Source organism: Mustela nivalis (assembly GCF_964662115.1).
Source record: "Mustela nivalis genome assembly, chromosome: 12".
Lineage (NCBI taxonomy): Eukaryota > Metazoa > Chordata > Mammalia > Carnivora > Mustelidae > Mustela > Mustela nivalis.
The window spans coordinates 49,438,929-49,463,974 of record NC_139031.1 but is presented as its reverse complement, the minus strand read 5'-3'; the positions used below and the strand labels follow the sequence as shown (position 1 = coordinate 49,463,974).

The 25,046-nt window shown below is 37.6% G+C and overlaps 1 pseudogene across 1 annotated transcript in view; it reads right to left on the bottom strand.

Annotated features, from left to right (window-relative positions):
- Window positions 1-24,511, bottom strand: part of LOC309844984 (large ribosomal subunit protein uL4 pseudogene) — a 39,522-nt pseudogene extending 15,011 nt beyond the window's left edge. Inside the window, exons 1-2 of the transcript in view lie at window positions 24,382-24,511; window positions 23,317-23,552 (exon numbers count right to left, since the gene is read on the bottom strand). The product of the transcript in view is annotated as a large ribosomal subunit protein uL4 pseudogene (transcript). The remainder of the gene's footprint in view (window positions 1-23,316; window positions 23,553-24,381) is intronic.
- Between the last annotated feature and the right edge of the window lie 535 nt (window positions 24,512-25,046).

Genomic DNA, 25,046 nt, shown 5'->3' with positions numbered 1-25,046 from the left:
TCATGTCCTCTGCCCATTCCTTTATTGGATTATTTGTTCTTTGGGTGTTGAATTTGATAAGTTCTTTATAGATTTTGGATACTAGCCCTTTATCTGATATGTCATTTGTGAATATCTTCTCCCATTCTGTCAGTTGTCTTTTGGTTTTGTTAACTGTTTCCTTTGCTGTGCAAAAGCATTTGATCTTGATGAAGTCCCAATAGTTCATTTTTGCCCTTGCTTCTCTTGCCTTTAGTGATGTTTCTAGGAAGAAATTGTTGCTGCTGAGGTCGAAGAGGTTGCTGCCTGTGTTCTCCTCAAGGATTTTGATGGATTCCTTTCTCATATTGAGGTCTTTCATCCATTTTGAATCTGTTTTTGTGTGTGGTGTAAGGAAATGGTCCAGTTTCATTCTTCTGCATGTGGCTGTCCAATTTTCCCAACACCATTTGTTGAAGAGGCTGACTTTTTTCCATTGGACATTCTTTCCTGTTTTGTTGAAGATTAGTTGACCATAGAGTTGAGGGTCTGTTTCTGGGCTCTTTATTCTCTTCCATTGATGTATGTGTCTGTTTTTGAGCCAGTACCACACTGTCTTAATGATGACAGCTTTATAATAGAGCTTGAAGTCTGGAATTGTGATGCCATCAACTTTAGCTTTCTTTTTCAACATTCTTCTGGTTATTCAAGGTCTTTTCTGGTTCCATATAAATTTTAGGATTATTTGTTCCATCTCTTTGAAAAAAATGGATGGTATTTTGATAGAGATTGCATTAAATGTGTAGATTGCTTTAGGTAGCATAGACATTTTCACAATATTTGTTCTTCTAATCCATGAGCATTTTTCCATTTTTTTGTGTCTTCCTCAATTTATTTCATGAGTAATTTATAGTTTTCTGAGTATAGATTCTTTGCTTCTTTGGTTAGGTTTATTCCTAGTATCTTATGGTTTGGGGTGCAATTGTAAGTAAAATGGACTCCTTAATTTCTCTTTCCTCTGCCTTGTTCTTTGTGCGTAGAAATGTAACAATTTCTGTGCATTGATTTTTATATCCTGACACTTTACTGAATTCCTGTACAAGTTCTAGCAGATTTGGAGTGGAGTCTTTTGGGTTTTCCATATAAAGTATCATATCAGCTGCAGAGAGTGAGAGTTTGACTTCTTCTTTGCTGATTCGGATGCCTTTAATTACTTTTTGTTGTCTGATTGCTGAGGCTAGGACTTCTAGTACTATGTTGGATAGCAGTAATGATAGTGGACATCTCTGCCATGTTCCTGACCTTAGGGGAAAAGCTCTCAGTTTTTCCCCATTGAGAATGATATCCACTGTGGGTTTTTCATAGATGGCTTTGATTATATTGAGGTATGTACCCTCTATTCCAACACTTTGAAGAGTTTTGATCAAGAAAGGAAGCTGTACTTTGCCGAATGCTTTTTCAGCCACTATTGAGAGTATCATATGGTTCTTGTTCTTTCTTTTATTAATGTATTATATCATATTGATTGATTTGTGGATATTGAACCAATCTTGCAACCAGGATTAAACCCCACTTGGTCATGGTGAATAATCCTTTTAATGTGCTGTTGGATTCTATTGGCTAGTGTTTTGGTGAGAATTTTTGCATCTGTGTTCCTCAAGGATATTGATTTTTAATTCCCCATTTTGATGGGGTCTTTGGTTTTGGGATCAAGGTAATGTTGGCTTCATAAAATGAAATTTTCCTCCCATTTCTATTTTTTGGAGCAGTTTCAGGAGAATAGGTATTAATTCTTCTTTAAATGTTTGGTAGAATTTCTTTGGGAAGCCATCTGGCCCTGGGCTCTTGGGAAATTTTTGATGACCACTTTAATCTCCTTACTAGTCATAGGTCTGTTGAGGTTTTCTATTTCTTCCTGGTTCAGTTGTGGCAGTTTATACGTCTCTAGGAATGCATCCATTTCTTCCAGATTGTCAAATTTGCTGGCATATTATTGCTCATAATATGTTCTTTTGACTGTTTATATTTCTTTGGTGTTGGTTGTAATCTCTCCTCTTTCATTCATGATTTTATTAATTTGGGTTTTTTCTCTTTTCTTTTTGATAAGTCTGGCCAGGGGTTTATCAGTCTTATTAATTCTTTCAAAGAATGAACTCCTACTTTCGTTGATCTGTTCTACTATTCTTTTGGTTTCTATTTCATTGATTTCTGCTCTAATCTTTGTTATTTCTCTTCTCCTGCTGGGTTTAGGCTTTCTTTGCTGTTCTTTCTCCAGCTGCTTTAGGTGTAGGGTTATGTCGTATATTTGAGACCTTTCTTGTGTCTTGAGAAAGGTTTGTCTCAGTGTACACATTTCTCTCAGGACTGCCTTTGCTGTGTCCCACAGATTTTAAATACTTGTGTTTCCATTTTCATTTGTTTCCATGAATTTTTTAAAATTCTTTTTTCATTTCCTGGTTGACCCATTCATTCTTTAGTAGGAAGCTCTTTACTCTCCATGTATTTGAGTTCTTTCCACCTTTCCTCTTGTGATTGAGTTCTAGCTTCAGAGCATTGTGGTCTGAAAATATGCATGGAATGATCCCAATCTTTTGGTACCTGTTGAAACCTGATTTGTGACCCAGAATTTGATCTATTCTGGAGAATGTTCCATGTGTACTAGAGAAGAATGTGCTTTAGGATGGAATGTTCTAATTATATCTGTGATGTCCATCTGGTCCAGCTTGTCATTTAAGCCCTTTATTTCCTTGTTGATCTCTTGCTTGGATGATCTGTCCATTTCGGGGGAGGTGTTAAAGTCCCCTACTATTATTGTATTATTGTTGATGTATTTCTTTGATTTTGTTATTAATTGGTTTATATAGTTGGCTGCTCCCATGTTAGGAGCATAGATATTTAAAATTGCTAAATCTTCTTGTTGAACAAAGTCTTTAAATATGATATAGTGTCCTTCCTCATCTCTTATTATAGACTTTGACTTAAAATCTAATTGATTTGATATAAGGATTGCCACCCTAGCTTTTTTTTTTATGTCCATTAGCATGGTACATTGTTTTCCACCCCCTCACTTTAAATCTGGAGGTGTCTTTGGGTCTAAAATGAGTTTCTTGTAGGCAGCATATTGATTTTTTTTTCTTTTTTATCCATTCTGATACCCTGTGTCTTTTGATTGGGACATTTAGACCATTAACATTCAGGGTAACTATTGAGAGATATGAATTTAGTGCTATTATATTGCCTGTAAGATGATTGTTACTGTATATTGTCTCTATTCCTTTCTCTACTACTTTTATTGTCTCTATTCCTTTCTCTACTACTTTTAGTCCCTCTCTTTGCTGAGAGAACCCCTTTCAATATTTCTGGTAGAGCTGGTTTGGTGTTTGCAAATTCTTTTAATTTTTATTTGTCCTGGAAACTTTTTATCTCTTCTATTTTCAATGCTAGCCTAGCTGAAGATAGTATTCTTGGCTGCATATTTTTCTCATTTAGTGCTCTGAATACATCATGGCAGTCTTTTTTTTGCCGGCTAGGTTTCTGTGGATAAGGTAATCTCATATTCCGACCATTGTATGTTACAGACTTCTTGTTCCAACGTGCTTTCAGGATTTTCCTTTGTCACTAAGAGTTGTAAGTTTTACTATTAGATGATGTAGTGTGGACATATTTTTATTGATTTTGAGGGGGGTTCTCTGCACCTGGGTTTTGATGCTTGTTCCCTTTGCCATATTAGGGAAATTCTCTACTATAATTTGCTCCAGTATACCTTCTGCCCCTTTCTCTCTTTCTTCTTCTGGAATCCCAATTATTCTAGTATTGTTTTGTCTTATGGTATCACTTATCTCTTGAATTCTCCCCTCATGGTCTAGTCATTGTTTGTCTCTCTTTTGCTCAGCTTCTTTATTCTCTGTCATTCGGTCTTCTTTATCACTAATTCTCTCTTCTGCCTCATTTATCCTTGCAGAAAGAGCCTCCATTTTTTATTGCACCTCATTGATAGCTCTTTTGATTTCAGTGTGGTTAGATTTTTGTTCTTTTATTTCTCCAGAAGGGGTTTTTCTAGTCTCTTGCATGCCTTGACAATCGTCATTCTGAACTCTAGTTCTGACATATTACCAATGTTCATATTGATTAGGTCGGTAACTGTTGGTACTGCCTCTTGTTCTTTTTTTTTTTTTTTTTTTTTGTGGCGAGTTTTTCTGCATTGTCATTTTATCCAGATAAGAATATATGAACAAGAGGGATGCCTGGGTGGCTCAGTTGGTTGGACGACTGCCTTTGGCTCAGGTCATGATTCTGGAGTCCCGGGATCGAGTCCCACATCGGGCTCCCAGCTCCACGGAGAGTCTGCTTCTCCCTCTGACCTTCTCCTCGCTCATGCTCTCTCTCACTGTCTCTCTCTCAAATAAATAAATAAAATCTTAAAAAAAAAAAACAGAATATATGAACAAGAGAATAAAATACCAAAAGGGTGGCAAAGACCCCAGAAAAATGTGTGCTAACCAAATCAGAAGAGACCCAAAACCGAGGGGAGAAGATAAATAAAAATAAAAAATAAAAAATATATATATATATATTAGACTGATGAATAGAACAGAGCCACCCACTTTATTTTGAGTGTATTCTGGTCTTTTTGAAGATACTACCTCCCAAAATTTTAAAGAAGGACATACTTATATATATACACACAAAAATAAGGGTAAACATGATAAAGGGATGGAATATGACTGTAAAGATGAAAATTTAAAAAGATTCTAAAAAAGGAATTGATAAGATAAGTAGGTTGGAAAAAGAAAAAAAAAAAAAAGAGGAGCGAATGTGCTTAGGGTTGAGACTAGAACAAAGCCCTGTGCTAGATTTAGGATATATTTTGATCTATTAGAAGAAGTTGTATTCCAAAATTTTAAAGAAAAAAATCCTATATGTTTACAAAAAATAAGTTTAAATAAAATGAAGATGTAAAATACGACTATAACAATGAAGGTTTAAAAAGATTTTTTTTTTAAAGAAAGGTATTGTTAAGATAAACTAGTTAAAAAACATTAAAAGAGGAAAGAGAAAAAGTTAGAAAAAATAGAATAAGGAAAAAATAAAATTAAAAAAGTTTTAACTTTGCAAGACCAAAGGATCTATGGGGAATAAGCCCTGAATCCTATGCGTTGGTTTCCCCTAGTTCTGGAGTTCCCGCAGTTCTCATTGATTGGTGATCTTGATCTTGGCTGGATGTTCTTGCTGACCTTCTGGGGGAGGGGCCTGTTGCAGTGAGTCTCTAATGTCTTTGCCTGAGGTGGAATTGTGCTACCTTTGCCAAGGACCAGGCTAAGTAATCTGCTCGGGTTCACTATTGGGAGCTTTTGTTTCCTGAATGCTTTCCCTACCACTTTGGAGGACAGGAATGAAATGGCAGCCTCCCAATCTCTGGCCCAGAGGAGCTGAGAGTTTGGGGTCCCACTCCTTAGTGCACTCTCAGAGAAAAGCAGTCAGTCACTTCTGTCTCATTGGTATCTAGCCATGCTCTGTGCTCACTCGGCCTATGACCAAGCATTTCTATCTCTGGTGCACAGCCCTGTTTGGAGTCTCCAAACCCAGCAGATTCCTGTAGCATGTTCCAGCACCACTTCTCCTGGAGGAGGAAGGAGGGGTTCTTTCTGGGTCTGCCACTTGTGGGGTCCCTGCTTGAAGAGCAGTGGTCTGACTGTGACTTGGATCATGGTTTAAGGTAACCCCAATCTGAAACCTCACTCCTTTGCTCTGTGTCTGTAGTCGGCTTTTCTACTCTGATACATGGAACCTCTGCCATACTCAGATATCCCCGGTCTTTCTGTGACTCCGTGGGATCCAAGACCACACTGTCCCCGTGAGGACTTCACCCCTGTTTAGCCTCTGGAATGATGTCCCCCAGAGGTGCAGACTTCTAAAAGTCTGATTTTGTGCTCTGCTGCTCCAGCACTTGCTGGGAGCTGGCCCTTCCCCACAAGGTCTATCTTCTCATTGCTTCAGATTCACTTCTCTGCATGTCCTACCTTTCAGAAAGTGGTTGATTTTCTGTTCCTAGAGTTGCTGCTCTTCTTCTCTTCAATCTCCTTTTGAGTTTGTAGGTGTTTGGAATGGTTTGATAACTATCTAGCTGAACTTCTGGGACCTGATGTCATTTCAGTCTGCTTCTCCTCCACCATCTTGGCTGACCCTTGACTATTGATTTGACTTCTTAATTAGTTCTTTAATTAAACTCTCTTCAAATTATCCTAATTCTAGTGTTTCATCTGTTTCCTGCTGGGACCGTGACAAAGGGCCTTACTTTGGGTTGGGTCATCCAGAATGCCTCTACAAAGTAGATTGTATTTTATATAGGTCTCTAAGAATAGGGTTAAGGTGGATAGAAGTGGGAAGTGTTTGGAAGAATGGAATGATAGGAACAATATTATAGTATGGAGAAGTGGTGAAAACCACTTTGATTAAAGTAAAAGGTTTGTGAAGGAAGATTATTAATTGGAATCAGATTATGCATGACCTTGAATATGAGGCTAGGAAGCTGTTCTTTACTCTGTAATCTTTGAGGTACCATATAAGAAGAGTAGCAACATGGTCAAATAAAGTATTTTCTGATCTTTAACCTGGTCTTGAGTAGATTGGAATGGAGACATTCTAGAGGTAGGGAAAAGACTCTAGAGGGAGCAGTTGAGACTTGAGGTGATTAAGATCTAAATTATGATGATATAATGGAAATGAAAGGAAAGGAACCCATTCCAAAGCACAGAATGAGAGATCCTGGTGCCTGATTGTTGGAGAGGGAAGAATCAAAGACGGCTCACTTAGGAAAACAGTGATACTGTGGAGAGAAACAGTAAGATAATGTAAAAAAAAAAAAAGTAAGATAATGAGGAAATGATTTTAAGGGGGCCATAGTCTCACCTTTAGGCCAGCTAAACATGTATTGTTTGAACAATGGAATGGAATGGAATAGAAATGACTAGCAGGCAGAGAGAAAGGCTGAACTTGAGTATGGATAGAGAAATGAGAGCTGAAGAGCTGGTCCTGGGGGTCATCTACTTAGAAAAGGGAGGCAGAGAGAGAAACATTATTTATTGCATGCTTACCATGTTCTAGACTCTAATCTATTAACTTACTCAGTAAAGTATATTTTACTGTCCCATTATATAGATGAGGAGATGGGGTCTCAGAGAAGTTAAATAAATTTGCTCTGGAGCTAATTAGCAGATCTTGGGCTTAAACTGAGGTCCAAATCTTCCACATCCAATATCTCTTTATCAGAGATAGAATTAAAGCTATGAGCATAGATAAAAGCTCTCAAAGACAGTGTAGAGCAAGAAGATTAGTAGATTAACAACAACCGATGGAGGGTTAGCCAGGACTCTTTTGGTTGCAAACTAACAAACCAAATTGAAGTAGTTTGAACAACTAAGTAGATTTTATTGGATTATTAAACAACTGTGGGGAGGGCAAGAGGTCACAGAGAGATTAAGGGAGAGAATGATAGGAAAGAACACTGGTTTACTGATTAGGATGTTGTTTTCATCTTTTGAGATTTGATGAACTCTCACTAGCAAAAAGGTTACATGCCAAACCTTAAAACTTCAGATGCAGTTGGGGTTTCATAGTCTCCAACTCAACTCTAGGTTTAAGGGCACACTTTATGTAGAGCTGAAGGAACAGAATGAGATTTCATAAGAATAAGGGCATACAGTGTGCTGGATAATTTTATGTCAACTTCACTAGGCCATGGTATCCAGATCTCTGATCAAACATTATTCTAAGAGATTTCTGTGAAGGTATTTTAAGATAAGATTGACATATAATCAGTAGACTTTAAAGAATGCAGATTACTCTCTGCAATATTGGTGGGCCTCACCTACTTAAGGTCTTAATTAAAAAAACAAAAACAAAAACAAAACACTGACCATCCTCAGAAGAAGGAGAATTCTGTTAGCCAATTGCCTTCAAACTCAAACTGCAGCATCAACTTCTTCCCTGAGTCACCAACCTGCCAGACTACCTTACAGATTTTGGATTTGCCAACCTCCATAATCATGTGAGCCAGTTCCTTAAAATCTCTCTCTCCTGTATGTGTACACACACACACACACACACACACACACACACACGTGTATATATGTAAATATTTATTATTTCTATATCTCTGAAAAACAATGACTGATATAGAAAGTGTATGGGGAAACATGAGGATATCATTTGTAGGTTGGTCTTTTGAGAAGTTTAATAGTGAAAGGAAAGAGAAAAACAGACTTATCACAAAAGGGGAAATGTTATTTTTAGGAGTATGCTAAGGAAGAGAGAGATAAATACACTACAGAATCTGATTAACTTTGGCATACACTTGTACTGATATGAGGGTAAGTGCTGGGTTTGTTGAATAAGAGGCTGAGGAATCTCAATGTTAAAGGATCTTATCAACAGAGGAGGATGTGTGATCACTAGAGATGTCTATAAAGATGAAAGGATGAGCAAACCATTACCTTAGGAAGTTTGGAAGTGGGCCAGATAGTAGGTCTGGGGAGTCATGGTGATGGCATGTATTACTTGGGGTCTAGATCTGGCTACCATACCACAGACCAAAATCACAATGATTTAAACAGGACAAAAGTTTGTTCTCTCTTACATAACAGTCTCAACGTAAATAGCTTAGGGGTGGCATGGCAGTTACGCGGTGTTAGAGACTCAACTCTTGCTGCTTAGCCATCCCTAGGTTAATATTGTTCATTAGCACATTCAAAGATGGTTCACTACCCCATGTCCATGTCCGAGGACGAAGGAGAAAAATAAAGGGAAGAGTATAACCTTTCCTTTTAAGATGATGTTTCAGAAGTTGTACAATTAACTACCATTCACTGGGCCATACCTAGATACAAGGGAAACTGAGATTGTGTTCTTTTCTTAGTAATTGTGCCCAGCTAAAACTGAGTAATCTATTAATAAAGTAGGAAAGAGTGGATGCAGGAGGATAACTGACAGTATTTCCCATGAGGTGGCAAACAGTAGCAGCAGTGATTTGATGAGGATGATATACAAAAATGACTTTTGTACAAAGAAATCAGATATTTGTGACAACTACATGACTCCAAAATGGTGTGAAGAATGAGCATGCGACCAACTCCCTTCTCTCACCCTTTCTAACATTAAGTTAGATAACATGGAACCTCCATAGATAATGGAAGTGAGAAATGATAGTATCTTCATGGATAACCAGGAAGGAAGTAGGAAAGATAGTCAGATGAATACTTATGAATGAATACCAATAAGACATAAATCCCATTCTTCTCCCAAAAAAGTTTCCAAAGGGAATTTAAAAATTTGTGGTCATAATTTTAAGAGTGGTCATGAGAAAGTGACATAAATTATGTAAATCATAAAATGTAAGTCATGGCACACATATCAGAATGGATACAATAAAAGAGACAATCACAAGTGTTCGCAGAGACAGTAGACAGAGAAACTGGAACCTTCATACATTGATGGTAGGTATGTTAAATGATGCAGCTGCCTTGGAAAATAGTTTGGCAGTTTCTAAAAAGCTTCAAGAGAGTTATCATATAACCCAAAAGAGGTATATACCCCAAAGAGATAAAAACCCATATCCATATAAAAACTTGTACAGTATGTTCATGCTAACATTATTCATAATAGCTAAAAAGTAGAACAACCAAATGTCCATCAACTTATTAATGGGTAAATAATATGTGGTATATCTGTATAATGAAATATAATTTGGTAATTTGTTTTAAAAAAGAAATAAATTATTGATACATGCTACAATATAGACTAAACTTAAAAACATACTAAGTGAAAGAAACCAGGTACAAAAGACCACATATTGCATGATTCCATCAATGTTAACTATCTGGAATAGATGAATTCATAGAGACAGAAAGTAGATTAGTGGTTGCCAGGGATGGAGTTGTGAGAAAATGGGGGGTGACAGATGATCCATATGGAGTTTTTTTTTGGAATGATGAGATTGTTCTAAAATGGCTGTGGTGATGGTTGCACAGGTCTGTGAATATGTTAAAAACTATTGAATTATATACTTTAAATGGGCAAACTTTATGGTATATATAAATTTTGTATCAATATAGATGTTAAAAGTAACTCATGGTTCAGCTATTTGTAAATATTTTCATTAAGATAAAAACTAAAGGAGAAGAAGATACTGTGAGCACAGGTTACCAGTGAACCAAGGTACTCTTGGTATAAGGATTGTTATAAAAAATAATTTTAGGGGTGCCTGGGTGGCTCAGAGGGTTGAGCCTCTGCCTTCAGCTCAGGTCATGGTCTCAGGGTCCTGGGATCGAGCCCGTTTGCATGGGGCTTTCTGCTCAGCAAGAGTCCAAGAATCCTGCTTCCTCTTCTCTCTCTGTCTGCCTCTCTGCCTACTTGTGATCTCTCTCTGTGTGTTAAATAAATAAAAATCTTAAAAAAAAAGATAATAATTTTTAAAAAGGTAAAATCATGGTTCTCATACAGATTTAAAAATGAACATATGTTAAAGATTTTATTTAAGTCATTCATTAAAGGAAACAGGGAGATGTTATAAGCATTTCAAAAGAGGATTAAGAGGGCACCTGGGTGGCTAAGTTGGTTAAGTATCTGCTTTTGGCTCAGGTCATGATTCTAGGGTCCTGGGATTGAATCCCAAACTGGGTTCCCCGGTCAGTAGGGAGTTTCCTTCTTCCTTTCCTCTCTGCCTGTCCCTCCTGCTCCTTTTCCCTGCCTCTCTCTCTCTCTCAAATAATAAATAAAAAAATCTTAAAAAAAAAAGAGAATTAAATTTATACAGAGTTGTAAAACAAAGATAATGACTAGGGCTAGAATCAGATAACCTGGCAGAGTTTTCTGTATGTAGAAAGTGTTCAAGGACGAAAGGCTAGAATCATATGACATAGAGGGATATCTTTGAGACTGCATAGTTCTCTTTTGAAACACATTTTTTTTCTCACCAAATGTTTGCCTCAAGTAGGCTACAAAGTGGACAGAAGCTTAGAGTAGAATGAGGGTGAGAAGGAGTGAAAGTGGAAAGGATAAAAGCATTCAACAGTTTGTGCCCAGAGAAGTAGGCCTGACAGGAATGATGGGGACATATACTAGAGATAAGAGAAAGGTAAATTTATTGAGACAGGAGGCAGTAGCTAGAGGAGTAGAAGGACACATGAAAGGGAAGGGAAGGGTCAGCTAGGTGAAGGAAAGAACTTAAATAGATGGATTTTGACATATGACTTGATCAGATGGATGTTGCCACAGAGATAGTCTAGGCTTGGTCCCTGCTTTAGTTTTTAAAAGTCTAAAAAATTAATAAATTAATTATAAATTAATTTATTAATTAATTTAGAGAGAGAGAGCATGTATGAGTGGTTGGGAGAGTGGAAGAAAGGGCAGTGGGGAGAGGGAGGGCAGGAGGAGAGAGAAAGAGGATCTTAAGCAGACTGCACACCTAGCCTGGAGCTGGATGCAAGATTCCATCTCATGACCCTGAGAGCATGACCTGAGCCAAAATCAAGAGTCGTACACTTTACTCATGTAAACCTGGGTTCAACCCAGGCTCCCCTAGATTCCTGCTTGTAAAATGCAAGACTCAGTCATTGCTCAAGAAGTGCTTTAAAAACAATGACCAATTTTTCAAGTGACCAATTTGCCCATTAAGTAGTTTGCTGACATCAATTTGCCAGATGATTAGTTTGCTAGGTAATCAATTTACCAATTTGTTTCAGTTTTGCTGTAACATTGGCAAATTGCTCATTCAGTGAATTGATTTTCAGTGACTTGATCTACTTCCAGATTCTGATTCCATAGGCAAACCAGTTTGCCGAAGTTGAGCTACCTTTTGTAAGCCACACTCTACATTCATTAATTAATTCGTTCATTCACTGGCAATTTCTTAAGTACCTACTATGTGTCTGGCATTATTTGAGAGAATTTTCTGCCGAGAGCTGTGGAAGAAAATGCTTTCATCCACTGTATATAATATATAATTGACAAAGATATCTTAATTTCATAAAAATGTTTTTATCAAATATCAGAAAATTATAAGGTTGTACCTAAAATAGAAGTCTAAATGGACAATATTAAGACATGGGAAACTGGTTAAAAACCCAACAAAAATTTAGGAAGTGTTTTCTCTAATCTGCATTGTGCTAAGTAGGACTTTACGAGGGTAACAAATGAATTACAGGAAGAACCCTAGGAAAGAATATGTTGGGTTTTTAAAATTCATGTGTAGTTTGCTTGACACAGGTCTCCCTTTCATGGCATAGAAATCATGTTATGAACAGGGATTAAGTTCTTGGGTTGGCTCATAGCCCTTTAATCCTCAGTGTAGCAGTGAGCATGGCAAAAGAGGCAGTGTGTGTGATATAGTATTAAAAATAAGGACTTTGGAATCTGTTAAGACCTGAATTTGAGTAATTGGGTAACCCTGGGCAAATTACTTAAATTCTTAGAATCTCATCTGTAACATGAGAATGATAATGTCTACCCAAAGTGATTGGTGATTAAGTGAGATAATGTAATACAAAAGTCTTTCTCCAGGTAGTCTTTATCTTTTCATATGTATATAAACACATTCCCTTCCCTTTTTTTCTTTTTCTTAAAAAGAACAGAATAACCATAATTTGGTATTCTAGTGATTGGTTCCTTGACTACTTATGTTATGGTGCCCTCAGGAACAGTTTACTTATATAGTGTATTTCTTCTACATTAAATGGTCTGAGATTGTTCTTTATGTTTTTATCATTTAGATGCCTGACATTCACTGTAAAGCATCATTTCAGGCTGTTATTAGTGTCTAGTTCTAACTTTGTAAGGTACTACTCTTAATATTCTGGGGAGAGAACCCAGAGGACTTTATTCATTAGTATTGCTTGTAAGCCAAACAAAGGGCCAAAACACAATCTCCGGGGATTTACAGGTTTATCATGAAGAATACATGTTTTTTGTTATTTCTGTAGAAACTCCTTTACCTGTAGTTTTACCCAAGTTACAGATCAAGAACAAAGCTACACTCCAGAGCCAAAACATATCATCTCTGTTTTTCTTCAACAGAGATATGATGGCAACAGTGATTGTGCAGTCACTACATGACTTATCAGTCTTCAGCATGTTTGCATCTAGTTTTGAGATTGTACATGAATATTATTAGTCTCATGTTTCTCAAGTGCAAAACAGAAAGAATTTTGACAGTGGTAGTTTAAACAGGCATGTGATTAGGATGGAAATGAAAGCAAAGAAGAAAAATAATGGAATGGCAAGAAAGTGGGCACATGGGAAGAATTCTTTAATAGGATTAATTCTGAAGGCCCATGAACAAATTCTACAAATGTTATACCATGCAATGGAATAAATTAGGTGAGTGTTGCATGTATAAAATGACTTAACAGGAAGGTATTCACTGCAACTTTGTTTATAATGGAAAAAGCCTGCAAACAACCCAATTGTACAACACAAAAGGAGTGGGTAAATAATTATTATATATCCATGCAATGGAAAACTATGAGAATCTGAAAAAATGAGAATACTATTTATGTACTGATATTGAATGGCTTCAGATTAAGTTAAAATCAAGATGCAGAAGAGCATTTATAGATACTATCATTTCTGTAAGGAAAAGTAAAAAATATACTATTTTAAAAAATATAATATTTTAAATATACTATTTTAATATATTTAGTGTAGACTATCACTTTAAGAATATTTATGATATTACATCTGATACCACAGAAATACAAAGGATTATAAGATACTACTGTGAACAACTATATGCCAAGAAACTGAATAACCTAGTAGAAATGGAAACATTTTTAGAAATATACAATCTACTAAGATTGAATCAGAAAGAATGGAAAATCTGAATAGATCAATTGCTGGTAAAGAGCTTGATTCAGGAAAAAAAAAAGAAAAAAAGAAAAAAAAAAAACACAGCAAAGAAAAGCCTGGGACCAGGGGCACCTTGTTGGCTCAATTAGTACAGCATGTGACTCTTTTTTTTTTTTTTAAATATTTAATTTATTTATTTGACAGACAGTGTGAGAGGGAACACAAGCAGAGGGAGTGGAGGGGGGAAGCAGGCTTCCCGCCGAGCAGGGAGCCCGATGCGGGGGCTCGATCCCAGGACTCTAGGATCACAACCCGAGCCAAAGGCAGATGCCCAACTACTGAGCCACCCAGGCGCCCCAGTACAGCATGTGACTCTTGGTCTTGGGGTTGTAAATTTGAGCCCCACATTGGGTGGAGAGATTATTTAAAATATAAAATCTTAAAAAAAAAAAAAAGGGTGGGGGGAAAAAAGAGAAAAACCTGGGACCAGATGGCTCCACAGGTGAATTTTACCAAACATTTAGGAGACTCAATAACCAGTCCTTCCCAAATTCTTCCAAAAAAAATCAAAGAGGAGGGAACACTCCCCAATTTTTTTTTTTTAATTTTTGTTTATTTGACAGAGTGTGTGCATGAGAGAGAGAGCGAGCGAGCAAGCAGAAGGAGATGCAGAGAGAGGGAGAAGCAGGCTCCCCAAAGAGCAGATAGCCTGATCCTAGGACCCTGGGATCATGACTTGAGCTGAAGGCAGACACTTAACCGACTGAGCCACGCAAGTCTCCCCCATCCCCAAATCTCCTTTTATGAGATCAGCATTACACTGATATCAAAGCCAGACTAAAGACACTACAAGAAAAGAAAACCGTAGGCCAATATCCTGATGCAAAGATTCTCGAAACAAAACAAACAAATTGAGTTCAGTAGCACATTAAAAGGATCATTCACTAGGATTAAGTGCGATTTATCCCTGGAATGAAAAGAAACTTCAACATATGCAAATCAATAAATGTGATATATCACATTAATAGAGTAAAAGAAAAACAATGTGATCAGACACAGGACAAGCAGTTGACAAAATTCAATATCTGCTCATGATAAAATTAGGTATTAGAAGGAACATATCTCAACATAATAAAGAGAAATGAGAAGCCCATAGCTAACATCATACTCAATGGTGAAAGTCTAAAAACTTTTCTTCTAACAACAGGAACAAGACAAGGGTATCCATTCTCATCACTCCTATTCAATATAGTACTGGAACTCCTAACCAGATCCACCAGGCAAGAAAAAGGAATAAAAAGGAGCAGAACTGGAAAGTAAGAGTATATTGTTTTTATTTGCAGATGATGTGATATCTATAGAAAATCTTACAGGCTTTATCAAAAACTGTTAGTTCTAATCAATGAATTCAGTAAAGTTGCAGGATACACAAGTAACATACAGAAGTCAGTTTTGTTCCTATACAATAACAATGAATTATCTGAAAAAGAAGATGATCACATTTAAAATAAAATATCATCAAAAAATACTTCGGAATAAATTTCACCAAGGAGATGAAAGCCCTCTACACTGAAAACTATAAAATATTGATGAAAGAAATTGAAGAAGAAACAAATAAATGGAAAGATATTCTATGTTCATGAATTGGAAGAATTAATATTATTAAAATGTCCATACTACCCCAACCTACCTATAAATTAAGATTCCAAATGGTAATTTTTACAAAAGTAGAAAAACAATCCTAAAATCTATAGGAACCACAGAAGACCCCATACAGACCAGCAAGGCTGAGGTGGGCGGGGATGGAAAGAAACTAAGCCAGAGGCATTATATTTCCTGATTTCAAACTATATCATAAATCTGTAATAATCAAAACAGTATGGTACCAGTACAAAAACAGACACATAGACCAATGAAATAAAATCAAGAGCCCATATGTAAACTTAATGCATATATGTTCAACTAATATTTGACAAGGGAGCCAAGAGTATTCAATGGAAAAAGACAATCTCTTTAATAAATGGTACTGGGAAATTTAGATATTCATATGTAAAAGAATGAAACCAGACTCTTATTTTACAGTTCTCACAAAAATTAAGTCAAAATAAATTAAAAAATTAACTGCAAGACCTGAAAACATAACATTCCAAAAGAAAACATGAGACAAACTCCTTGACATGCATATTGGCAATGGTTTTTTTTGGTTATGACACCTGAAGGGCAAGCAACAAAAGCAAAAGCAAACAAGTGGAGCTATATCACTCTGAAAAGCTCCAGAGCAAAAGAAATAGTAAGATGAAAATGCACCCTTCAGAACAGGAGAAAATCTTTGCAAATCATTATCTGATAAGGGGTTAATATACAAAATGTATAAAGAACTCATACCACTCATTAGCTAAAAGACCAAATAATCCAAAGTTTCGAGGAGGAAGTAAAATGGATCTTGAGGGGGTGAATAGGAATTATCCAGAAGGATGAGGAGAGTATGAAATGAGGAAAAACTGCATTTCTGGGGAGTAGAGAATATGATATAAAATATATTTTGTTTGTCTAGGATATGTTTTGGAGAGTGGTATAGTATACATGGTCAGGGGTAAGAATGAAAAAGTAGATTGGAGCTTTGTGATGAGACTCATACACTTGGGAGTTTGGAGTTTATCCTCCTGCTTTATGTCTGTTCTGATTTCCCCTCATGATGTTGAAAACTATGAGAGTGGGTTTTTAATGGATGGTTCAAAAGCCAGTGGAGGTGTTTCAGGGAAAGGGAGAGTTAGTGTTGTCTGTTGGAAAGATCACATTGGCAGTGGGATAGAGGGTACACTGTGAACAAATGCAGCAGATGAGGTAAGGAATGGTAGGAGAATTAGAAAAGGGTGAGGGAGTTCCTAGGATATGTAGGGTGTCTTAGTCTGCTTAGGTCACTGTCACAAAATACCGTAGACTGGGTGGCTCAAACCGAAATTTATTTTCTCACAGTTTTGGAGACCAGCAGTCCATGATCAAGATTCTTGCCAATGGGGTTTCGTGTCTACTTTCATGTCCACTTTCTGGTTTGCAGATGGCTGTGTTGTCACTGTGTGTTCATCTGACATCATTTTTGTGCACCGTTAGTTGGGAGAACTCTCTGGTATCTCTTCTTCTTCTTCTTCTTCTTTTGTTTTTTAAATTTATTTATTTATTAGAAAGAGAGAATGAGAGCATGTAAGTGAGCAGGGGAGGGTCAGAGGGAGAGGGAGAATCTCAGACTCTCAGAATCTCGGACTCTGCCTGAGCACAGATCCAATGAAGGGCTCCATTTTACTACACTTAGATCAAGACCTGAGCCAAAATCAAGAGTTGGTTGCTTAACCAACTGAATCACCCAGGCATATCTCTTCTTATGAGATACCAATCCTTTTGGATCAGGGCTCCACCTTTATGGCTTCATTTATTCTTAATTACATCTGTAAAGTTCATATCTGCAAATACAATTACATTAGGATTGGTACTTCAACATAGGAATTTTGGGGGAACACAATTCAGTCCATAGACTAGACTTTTTTTTTTTTTTTTTTTTTTTAAATCCCTCAGTGCCTATGATGGTACCTGTTCTTCCTGTTCAGAGTGTAGAGGAACAAACACAAGTTTAGCAATCTACCAGAACTGGGTGTTTATCACTTACCAACTGAGTGACTTTAAGTTACTGATTTATTTAAATTCTCTCAGTTCTTTTACCTGTAAAGTGAAGATAATACTACATTTCACAAGGTTGTGAGAATTTTTTTAGACAGTGTATGTGGAGACTTTTGGTGCTTGTTCAGATGGGTGCCATGAAAGGGTATTTTTGCATATTGGTATATAGTTAGCCTGCTGATTTATAATCTCTTTTTCTGTCATTGATTTCATGGTTTCCCCTTGTAACTGCAGCCACTATCTACCAGCAAAAAGGGAATAACTGTAGGATTCAGTGCAAAAGAGTAAATCTGCTTTTTTCCCTATGTGATTTCACAGAAGACACTACTTTGAACTGGGAGCTGGGCTGCCTATATGCACATGAGTATGGCTTATGTGAACTTTGTCTCTTCAAATATTTAATCTTCAACTGTTCATTATTTTGTGGTCACCATTCTTGCTAACCTAGTTCTCTAATATTTATGAGATGTTTTAAGTAAACATTAGAACATAATACAGTGCAATGCACTGCTAATAGAAAACAGCAGGGGGAAAGAGAGAAGTCCTTTTAACTTTTATTACCAATCTACCTCTATTAAAATTCCCAAATGAGATTAAGGTTATCTGGGAGAAGCACAGAGAGGAAACTGAGCTAGCAACATGAACATTCTATACAGAAGGTCTTCAACTGGGGCTTTCTGTTCTTTGAGAAGTCTGTGGGTACATCTTTTTTTGACTGCAGTCATACATTTGCAAAATTCAAGATAGAAAACACAGTGCATGTAAATAAGAGCAGCTTATCAGCCCCAGTCTTTTTAAAAACTGAGGAGTTATATGGTTTTAGTGGTTTGTTGTTTATAAATATACTAGACTTGAATGTAAGCATTTACTAACTCTTAAGGAGCATTTTTTTATGTTAGTGGAACTAGGTATTTTTTCAAGTACAGAGTACCCTCTGAAAGAGGCTCAATTTGGTTTCTTTTCTTTCTTTCTTTCTTTCTTTCTTTCTTTCTTTCTTTCTTTCTTTCTTTCTTTCTTTCTTTCTTTCTTTCTTTCTTTCTCTTTTCACTAACTAAGGTGAGTGCAGATTGCCTCAAGTAAGACTCTGGGTGCTTTAATCACAAACCTGGCATCGCATGTAGGGGAGGGGAAATGGAGGACAATTGCTTCCCAGGTGGATGATGTGGTCTTGAATGAAAACAAGTACTGTTTTCATTTGTGTGTTTCTGTTCAATCTGTGTCAGAGTTTGGTAAGGAGAGGCCACAATAGGGACCCTCAAATTAAAAAGTAATGTTTAAGGTGGCTACTTCTATGAGAATCTTAGCATAGCAGAACAGGAGAGGGACCTGAGGATCACTCAGTCTAGCTCCTTCCCTGTTAGGAGCAAGGAGGTGAAGTGACCTGATCAAAGCCCATTATAATTTGTTATAGAGCCAGTGTTAGGATCTTAAAAAAATTTTTTTTTTATTTTTTATTAACATATAATGTATTATTAGCCCCAGGGGTACACGTCTATGAATCTCCAGGTTTACACACTTCACAGCACTCACCATGGCACATACCCTCCCCAATGTTCATAACCCAATCATCCTCTCCCAGATCCACTACTCTTGAAGGATTTTTCCCTGAAATATGTCTTGCCGCTAGGAATCAATCCTATCCTTTCCTTTAATTTCCTCTTCTTTCCTTTTTTTTTCTTTTCTTTTCTTTTTCCTTCCCTTCCCTTTTCTTTCTCTCCCCTTCCCTCCCTTACCCTCCCCTCCCCTCCTTCTCCCCCTCTCCTCTCTTCTTTTCTTTTTTCTTTTCCTTCCATACCCTCTCCTTTCTTTCTCTTACTTAAAACAATCTAAATATTTAGAATGTATCTCCTGAAAACTTTTTGTTTGCCCTCTATTGGGTAAATTATAAAAGACTGTTGCTATTATGGATGGAATATTTGTGTCCTCCTATCCCCAGTCCATACACGGAAAGCCTAACCCCCAGTGTGATAGTATTTGGAGGTGGGGCCTTTGGGAAGTAATTAGGTTTAGATGAAGTCATGAAAATGAGCCACTCCAGGATGGGATTAGTGTCCTTATGAGAAGAAAAATAATTCTTTTTCTTTCTCTTCTGCCTTGTGAGGACAGAGCTAGAGGTAGCCATTTGAAGACCAGGATGAGATCCCTTACTGGTAAACTGAATTGAGGGACATCTTGATCTTGGACTAAGATCTTCCAGAACTGTGAGAAATCCCTGTTGTTTAAGTCACTCAGTTTAAGGTATTTTTGTTATGGCAGCCTGAACAGACTAAGGCAGTAGCCAATCAACTACTGGCGTATTAGGAATAAGCACTATAATTAAAAAAAAAAAGATTTTATTATTCACTTGAGAGTGAGAGCAAGCAAGTGAGAGAGTACGTGCAAAGAGGAAGAGGGATAAGCAGATTCCCCACTGAGCAGAGAGCCTGAGGTGGGGCATAAGCCCAGGACCCCAAAATCATGATCTGAGCCAAAAGCAGACATTTAACAGACTGAGCCACCCAGGTGTTCCATAAACACTATAATTTTTAAAAGTAAAAATAAATAAATAAATAAAACTGTCCTGACCTTTCCTTTTTAAAAAAATAACTTTTATGTTTTATGAAGGGTTGAATTCAACCAATCATTAATTCATTCATTCATTCAGTAATTTCTTTTGAATACTTGTACACCAAGATTGGAGTGAAGAATACTTGGCTGGGACTCTAGAGTCTAATGGAAGAGGCATGTCTGTAAATATACAAGTACTCCTGCAGGGCAGGGCTCACATCTGTTTTGCTCACCATTTTATCCATATCGTCTAGTGAGGACAGAGGGCATTATTTTTAAATGGCTTCAGAGACAAGGTGATATTTAATTGGCTTTAATCACTCAAGTAGCCTTGTCTGGAAGTAAAAATATAGAAAGAATCTGAATATGAATTTTCATCTGATTTCAAGTTCTTTATTTGACATTGATTTTATTTATTTACTTATTTTAGAGAAAGAGTGGGGTGGGGAAGGGCAGAGAGAGAGGGAGGGAGAATCTCGAGCAGACTCCCTGCTGATCATGGAGTCAAAAGTGGGGCTTGATGTCATGACCCTGAGATTATAACCTAGTGGAAACCAAGAGTTGGACGCCTAACTGACTGTGCTACACAGGTGCCCCTTGACATTGATTTTACCTGTTTACTGTGTGTCATACCCAATGGCCATATAGTAAGCTGCATTTTCAACTGAAGTCCAAGGACCAAAAAATGGAACTGAAAACTGAGCTCTTTACTCTGAAAGTCAAAAGAAGCCACTGATACTTTGATCAGAAAGAATAGAGAATAAATTAAAAAACACACACACAAAACTTTTCCATTTATCTTTATTTCATTCATTTACATTTATTGCCTCATTTAATACAACTCTGAAAAGGAGATATTGTTATTTCCATTTTAGAGATGAGAAAAATGAGACTTAGAATGATAGAATAATTTGTCCAAATTTGCATATCTATTAAATGGTAGAACCAGGATTTAAATCCAGTTGTTTCAGACTCCCAAGTCCAGCAGCCTCCAAGTCCAGCAGCCTCTGCTTCCTACTACATCTCCTTACCAGTGGGGTTTGATGCAATCCTTATGCAGTCAGTAAATCCCTGTCATCTTACTATCTGCCATGTTTCCAAACTCTTAAAATCTGGGCTTTAATCAGCTCAGTGGAAACTCAAGAAATGTTATATTCAAATTTCCCTTAACTCACTGGAAATCCATTTGGGATGAAGCTTACATTGTATGTTTGTCAATGTGACTCATCTGAGTAAAGGAGAGGAAGTTGGGGAATGGGTGATAGGAGAAAGAGGGGAAGAGAGAAAGAGAGCAAATATTTGTTAGGGAATGACTGGAAGGAGAATGAAATTTTCAGGGAGGCACCACTGGTTTTAGATGGGAAATGGCTGGGAAATAAGGGCCAATAACAAACAATGGGTATTGCAAAGCTGAATAGAGTTTAGTATTATATTTAATGATGAAAGTTTTGAGGTTAGTGTTGCATATGAAGATACTTTCAGTTTAATCTCATGGAGCTCTGAACACCATGGCAGACCTGTTGGAAGGGGCCTGGCCGGAGAAAGGATTTACTGGGTTGGATTAGAAGTTCTAAGAATTTCCTTATTTTTTCCTCTGCCACATTCCTTCATAAACAACCAGAAGATCAATTTCTGTCCATTAATAATGATTATGTGTTCTCTATTTGTGGACTTTTATAAGGGCACATTTGACTGTGTTGTATTCTAAAAATTACTCATCACGGTAGAATTTAGGCTTTATGATAGGCTAGTCCAAGTCAACACAGCTACAACCTTAAAATCATATTACATGCACAACTCCCATTATGTTGTGGGCAAAGATGGTCCTACCTGTGTTTTGGGATAACTGGTTCTGGGGAAAATGGTGGGTTGCAGTGAGGTTTTTTTGTGCTGTCACCTACCTATGGTCCATTCTCTGTGAGAGGTAGGAAAGTGAAATAGATAAAAGCATACAGGAAAAGAGACAAGAATACAACTGCATGTCCCCTGAGAAGCAGTCATTAGTACAGGGAGAGTCACTTAGAGTGTAAGTAAGGAGTGAGAAATGCAGGCCACATGCAGGACTTGGGCAGAGAGACAGCACACAAAAGATTTCTATTCACTCTAGTTCATAGGCGGATCTGACAGCCCAGGCTCATTTTCTCAGGGCCTTGACTGTTGAGAAGGATATATTTCACTTTCTATGTCAGAAGCATTCCTAGAAATATGAGAACGTTCCTTTGTAACTGTCATCAGCGGGGAGATGAGAAGCTACAACCTGTAGAGGACCTCCTTTCAGTGTCAGGAGAGCTCTGCAACTGTGGCATGACTTTCTTCTCCATCCACATCATAAACACCTGAATGAGAAAAATTGTAATCTTTTTTTTTCCCTAGCTCATTTTGACAGGCTCTTCAGGGTTTGGGTGGAGAACACTTATATTTTGCTGAGGTTACAGGAATAGTGATTAATTATACCTCAGGGCACTGCATCTGTTTTTACCAGCAATACTACACCCCTGATGTCTTGTATATATTTCCTGTCTGTGCACACATGCGTGTGGGTGTGTGTGTGCATGTATGCATGTATAACTTTCTCTCAACTTGCTTCCTGGAATGTTGCTGACACCTCTTATCTGAATTTCTCAGTCTGACTCGTGACTCTTCCTTTTGACAGACACTAGGTTGAGGTTTTCTTTAATTGGCAGTTCTTTATCAGTAGACAGAATATTAGAAATGAACTGGGAGATAGGCTATCCCTGTTACACTGTTAGTTCAGATAATCTTATCTGCATCCAGCCCCTGGTATTCACTGCTTCCAAGAAGCATAAATTGATCTTGCTGCCTTTTTACCCCCCACCGTAAATAAAATCCTTTCCCTCTGTGATCACCAGCTCCTGGAAAATGGCAACTATGACTGAATCCAACAGCCTTTGATGTTGCAACCACAGGAGAAAAGGAATTGATGAGGTCTGCTTGGGCTACTGATTTTTTTCTTCTTCAACTTCTAATAGGTCTAAGTGAGTATTTGGTAAAACCACATGGATTTTGAAAAGGACCTTAGAGGAATAGAGTGGGAGCCAAAGAGGCATTGAAAATGTCCAATTTAGCTTCCCTGTTGATTGGGTCTTTAGCTTAAGATACCTTCTTGCAGCCACCTGAGTTTGCAGGAGGACTCTGTCACAAAGCTCTGCCTCAGTCTCTTGGCAAATCCACCCTGGGAAATGCTCCTTGACGCAGCAGCAGTGGAAGTGCTGCCCCTTTTCATCCTCAGGACACAAGACAGCAGAAGGCAGAGATTTGACAAGGGGAGGGTGTTCTTACATTTCTCTCCTGGCTTGTTGACTTCTGGCACACCCCTTTGGCCTGGACATAGATTCTAGCTCTGCAAGCAATGCTGGTCTCACTCTGGGCCTGGCAGTGTTTGGGGAGTGTCGTGTTGCCAGCTGCAGCTTTGCATTCAAACTCAGAGGAGCGGAGAGCATCGATGCAGGTGGATGTTCTTTGTCTACATCTGATTATGGAGATGGATACCTTGCAGGCCTTTCTCTTGAGCACAACTGAATTGTGAACACCAGAGCTCTGTTCACCAGGGGCTGCTTAGTTGAGCTGTTTGCACTGAAGACTTGAGAGCTTTGCTTCTCTGTAATTTCCCAGGCTCCATTTGTAGCCCGATGCCTCCTGATTTTAGATCAGTATTTTCAGGGCCTTTAAAATTTCGAAGGAGATTGAGATTGGACTGTATGAACTTTTTCTCTAAGGTACCTCACTCCATGCGTGTCTCCATGTTTCTGGCTGCTCGTTATTCTTTCTCTTTACTATGTGTCTCTCCCTCCCTCCCTATCTTCTGATTTGAGTTTCTCTATTATCTTCTTCATATTAAGAGGAAAAGTTTTTATTTTGTAACATGTAAAAGTGGAAAGAAATATTTTAAAAAATGCATAATTCCATCCTCAAATAATGACCATGTCCATCCTGAATCTTTTTGCTAGCTAGTCTAGATATTAAATTCATAAAAATATGCATGTCAAATACCTGCAAGCAAAGACAACTTTATAACCAAGGGAGATAGTGAGTGCAGTGGATAATGTAGATCGATCTGTGTATGAAACATAACCTCTTTGAGCCTCAATGATTTCATGAGTAAAGTAGGAATGATAAAATGTGGGTTTGGGGAGTATTAAATGTTATAGTAAAAATCATAGGACAAATGCTCAACAAATGGTTTAATGTTAACATAATTTAAAAAGTAAGAAAGTGTTTTGGAACTGTTGAATGAACTGCGTTGGAGATATGGAGGGCTGGAGTGAGGGAGAGAACGGAGGAAGAAGCCAGTTGGGCAGAGGAGTTCTCAGATCATATCTGGATTCCACTCAGATGGAGGCTCACTTTGCTGCTGCACAGATCCTAAGTGGATCCTTGAAGGCTGCTTCCTTTGGGAAATCTCCCCTGCCAGTTCTTCCCGTGCGTAGCAAGGAATCCTTTCCCCGCCTCTGCAGCACATTGTAGCTTTATTCATCGATTTATCACATTAAAAAGCCATTTAAAAATTGATATCTAGATTCCTCACATGCCTGTAAATTTGTCTAGGTTAGGAACAACATCACACTTACCTTTGTGTCCTCGGGTGCCCAACTCCCTGATTGTTAGATGGGAGGATGGATGGATATGTTCATGTGTAATGCACATTATCATCAGTGCAAGTAAAGTTTTGTGGACTCAGAATGCTTGGGAACAGTGGGAATACGTGCATGAGTTTCTTTTTTGCAGGGGTAGGGTGGTACTGTGGTACAGCAGAAAAAAAGAAGGACAAACTCAGAATAGAGAGATGCTATGTCCTGATTACATGAATTTTCTGTACATTTAAAGTACACACAAAAATCCCTTTTGGTTTCAGCTCTCATTCTATATTTCTGAAAATCTACAGGGATTCAATGTGTCTTAAACTTTTCCATTGAAAAAAACACCAAGACAAAGGAGAGTGGTCACCAGTCTAGTCGGAGAAAATGGGGGCTGGAGTCAGAACCTGAACCTGCTTACAACAAGATCATACT